The sequence below is a fragment of the Triticum urartu genome, chromosome 2 (assembly GCF_003073215.2).
Source record: "Triticum urartu cultivar G1812 chromosome 2, Tu2.1, whole genome shotgun sequence".
In the NCBI taxonomy this organism is placed as follows: domain Eukaryota; kingdom Viridiplantae; phylum Streptophyta; class Magnoliopsida; order Poales; family Poaceae; genus Triticum; species Triticum urartu.
This window is the reverse complement of record NC_053023.1, coordinates 27,577,494-27,582,319: the sequence shown is the minus strand read 5'-3', so window position 1 is coordinate 27,582,319 and position 4,826 is coordinate 27,577,494.

Sequence of the window (4,826 nt, the reverse complement as noted above, 5' to 3'; positions counted from 1 at the left end):
TGTGGAAATTGTTTCACAACTAATACAGCCTGGAACACCATAGTGTGATGGTGTGTCCGAACATCATAACTGCACCCTATTGGATATGATGCATACCATGATGTCTCTTATCGAATTACCACGATAATTCATGGGTTAGGCATTAGAGACAACCGCATTCACTTTAAATAGGGCACCACGTAATTCCGATGAGATGACACCGTATGAACTATGGTTTAGAGAAACCTAAACTGTCATTTCTTAAAAGTTTGGGGCTGCGACGCTTATGTGAAAAAGTTTCAGGATGATAAGCTCGAACCCAAAGCGGATAAATGCATCTTCATAGGACACCCAAAACAGTTGGGTATACCTCCTGTCTCAGATCCGAAAGCAATAAGGGATTGTTTCTAGAATCGGGTCCTTTCTCGAGGAAAAGTTTCTCTCGAAAGAATTGAGTGGGAGGATGGTGGAGACTTGATGAGGTTATTGAACCGTACCTTCAACTAGTGTGTGGCAGGGCACAGGGAGTTGTTCCTATGGCACCTACACCAATTGAAGTGAAAGCTTATGATAGTGATCATGAAACTTCAGATCAAGTCACTACCAAACATCGTGGGATGACAAGGATGCGTACTGCTTCAGAGTGGTACGCAATCCTGTCTTGGAAGTCATGTTGCTAGACAACAATGAACCTACGAGTTATGGAGAAGCGATGGTGGGCCTAGATTCCAAAATGGCTCAAGGCCAAATAATCCGAGAGAGGATCCATATATGAAAACAAAGTGTAGACTTTGGAAGAACTACTTGATGGTCGTAAGGCTGTTAGGTACATTTGGATTTTTTTAAAAAGGAAGACGGACAATGATGGTAATCACCATTAAGAAAGCTCGACTTGTCGTTAAGATGTTTTCCGACAAGTTCAAGGAGTTGACTGCGATGAGACTTTCTCACTCGTAGCGATGCTAAGAGTTTGTTGGAATTATATTAGCGATTACTGCATTATTTATGAAATCTTGCAGATAGGATGTCAAAACATTGTTTCCTCGACGATTTTCTTGAGGAAAGGATGTATGTGATACAACCAGAACGTTTTAACAATCCTGAAAGATGCTAACAAGTATGCAAAGCTCTAGCAATCCTTCTAAGGACTGGAGTAAGCATCTCGAAGTTGGAATATACGCTTTGATGATGATCAAAGATTTTGGGTTTATACAAAGTTTATGAGAAACTTGTATTTCCAAAGAAGTGAGTGGGAGCACTATAGAATTTTCGATGAGTATATGTTGTTAACATATTGTTGATCGGAAATGATGTAGAATTTCTGGAAAGCATGCAGAGTTATTTGAAAAGTGTTTTTCAATGGAAAACCTGGATTAGGCTACTTGAGTATTGAGCATTAAGATCTATAAGGATAGATCAAAACGCTTAATAGTACTTTCAAATGAATACATACCGTGACAAGATTTTGAAGGAGTTCAAAATGGATCGGCAAAGAAGGAGTTCTTGGCTGTGTTATAAGGTGTGAACATTGAGTAAGACTCGAAACCTGACCGCAGCATAATAGAGAGAAAGGACGAAGGTCATCCCCTATGCTTTAGACGTAGGCTCTATAGTATGCTATGCTGTGTACCGCACCTGAAGTGTGCCTTGCCATGAGTCGGTCAAGGGGTACAAGAGTGATCCAAGAATGGATCACAGGACAACGGTCAAAGTTATCCTTAGTAACTAGTGGACTAAGGAATTTTCTCGATTATGGAGGTGGTAAAAGAGTTCGTCGTAAAGGGTTACGCCGATGCAAACTTTGACACTAATCCAGATTATTCTGAGTAGTAAACTGGATTCGTATAGTAGAAAAATTATTTGGAATAGCTCCAAATAAAACGTGGTAGCTGCATCTAGGAGATGACATAGAGATTTGTAAAGCACACACGGATCTAAAAGGTTCAGACCCGTTGACTATAACATCTCTCACAAGCATAACATGATCAAACCCAGAACTCATCGAGTGTTAATCACATGGTAATATGAACTAGATTATTGACTCTAGTAAACTCTTTGGGTGTTAGTCACATGGGGATGTGACCTTGAGTGTTAATCACATATCGATGTGAACTGGATTATTGACTCTAGTGCAAGTGGGAGACTGTTGGAAATATGCCCTAGAGGCAATAATAAATTGGTTATTATTATATTTCCTTGTTCATGATAATCGTTTATTATCCATGCTAGAATTCTATTGATAGGAAACTCAGATACATGTGTGGATACATAGACAACACCATGTCCCTAGTAAGCCTCTAGTTGACTAGCTCGTTGATCAATAGATGGTTACGGTTTCCTGACCATGGACATTGGATGTCATTGATAACGGGATCACATCATTAGAAGAATGATGTGATGGAAAAGACCCAATCCTAAGCATAGCACAAGATCGTGTAGTTCGCATGCTAAAGCTTTTCTAATGTCAAGTATCATTTCCTTAGACCATGAGATTGTGCAACTCCCGGATACCGTAGGAGTGCTTTGGGTGTGCCAAACGTCACAACGTAACTGGGTGGCTATAAAGGTACACTACAGGTATCTCCGAAAGTGTCTGTTGGGTTGGCACGAATCGAGACTGGGATTTGTCACTCCGTGTAAACGAAGAGGTATCTCTGGGCCCACTCGGTAGGACATCATCATAATGTGCACAATGTGATCAAGGAGTTGATCACGGGATGATGTGTTATGGAATGAGTAAAGAGACTTGCCGGTAACGAGATTGAACGAGGTATCGGGATACCGATGATCGAATCTCGAGCAAGTATCGTACCAATAGACAAAGGGAATTGTATACGGGATTGATTAAGTCCTTGACATCGTGGTTCATCCGATGAGATCATCGTGGAGCATGTGGGAGCCAGCATGGGTATCCAGATCCCGCTGTTGGTTATTGACCGGAGAGTTGTCTCGGCCATGTCTGCATGACTCCCGAACCCGTAGGGTCTACACACTTAAGGTTCGATGACGCTAGGGTTATAGGGAAAGTATGTACGCGGTTACCAAATGTTGTTCGGAGTCCCGGATGAGATCCCGGACGTCACGAGGAGTTCCGGAATGGTTCGGAGGTAAAGATTTATATATGGAAAGTCCTGTTTTGGTCACCGGAAAAGTTTCGGGTGCTATCGGTAACGTACCGGGACCACCGGGAGGGTCCCGGGGTCCACCAAATGGGGCCACCAGCCTCGGAGGGCATACATGGGCCAAGTGTGAGAAGGGACCAGCCCCTAGGTGGGCTGGGGCGCCTCCCCACCAAGGCCCATGCGCCTAGAGAGAAGAGGGGGCAAACCCTAAGGGCAGATGGGCCCTAAGGCCCATGCCTGGTGCGCCTCCCTCTCCCCCCCACTTGGCCGCCACCCCAGATGGGGATTGGGGCTGCTGCCACCCCTAGGGTGGAAACCCTAGGTGGGGGCGCAGCCCTCCCTCTCCCCCTATATATAGTGGAGGCAAAGGGGCAGCCCAACACACGAAGTTCTTCCCCTGTTGGCGCAGCCCTACCCCTCTCCCTCCTCGTCTCTCGTAGTGCTTGGCGAAGCCCTGCTGGAGTCCCGCGCTCCTCCACCACCACCACGCCGTCATGCTGCTGCTGGACGGAGTCTTCCCCAACCTCTCCTTTTCTCCTTGCTGGATCAAGGTCTAGGAGACGTCACCGGGCTGCACGTGTGTTGAACGCGGAAGCGCCGTGGTTCGGCGCTTAGATCGGAATCAACCGTGATCTGAATCGCTACGAGTACGACTCCTTCATCCGCGTTCTTGCAACGCTTCCTCTTAGTGATCTACAAGGGTGCTAGATTACTCCATAGATTGATCTTGCTGATGCGTAGAAAATTTTAAATTTCTGTTACGATCCCAACAGCGTGCCAGAGTGCAGCCGAACGGACGTGGCTGGAGCAAGCCGAGGTAGCCACCAGCAGGACGCCTCACATTGGTGTGGTCGTGGAGCTAGACAAGTCCAAGTGACCAGCTCCTCTCAAGGGACCCCCGCGAAAAAAAAAAGCTCCTCTCAAGGGAGAACACCACCACGTGAAGAGCCACATGCTAAATTAGCAAAGAATGTGGCTGGTGGGCCGGAAAGCAGCCCATGTGTTAAGACTGGTTTGGAAGGGTTAGAAACGCCAGGAATTGGAGGTTTGGCATCTCCAGGAAAAAGATGTTTTTCACCTTCGAAAGCACTGGAGGAAAAGACACCAACACCTACACCTGTACTGCTACAGCCGGCGTTACACCAACATCTGGAGAATACTCTTCGGACAATTAACCCGGTAAAAGTGAAAGGGAGCGGACGACGGTGTCTAGCAAGTGCCGATGAATCGGTGAAATTTATGGACGCAAATACGAAGGAGTATTGGCGTCATGCTATGAAAGAAGAGTTGGGGTCGATCCATGATAATAATTCATGGGAGCTTGTGGATCTTCCCAACAATGAAAAGGCTATGGAGCTCAAGTGAGAATTCAAGGTCAAGAGAGATGTCGAAGTGTGCATGAAGCACAAAGCGAGGCTTGTGCCCAAAGGGTATGTGCAAGAGGAAAGTATGGACTTCGAAGAAGTGTTCGTTCCCATTGCAAAGATGGAGTCGGTGAGATTACTCATCGCTCTCGCGGCTCAGGAATCATGGAAAGTACATCACATGAATGTAAACTCCGTGTTTTTGAATGGCAAGATAGAAGGAGATGTGTAGGTTAATCAACCACCGGGTTTCATCGAAGAGGGAGAATAGCACAAGGTGCTGAACTTACACAAAATCTTGTATGGGCTATGGCAAGGACCTCGGGAGTGGAACATCAAACTTGATCGAACATTGATTTCT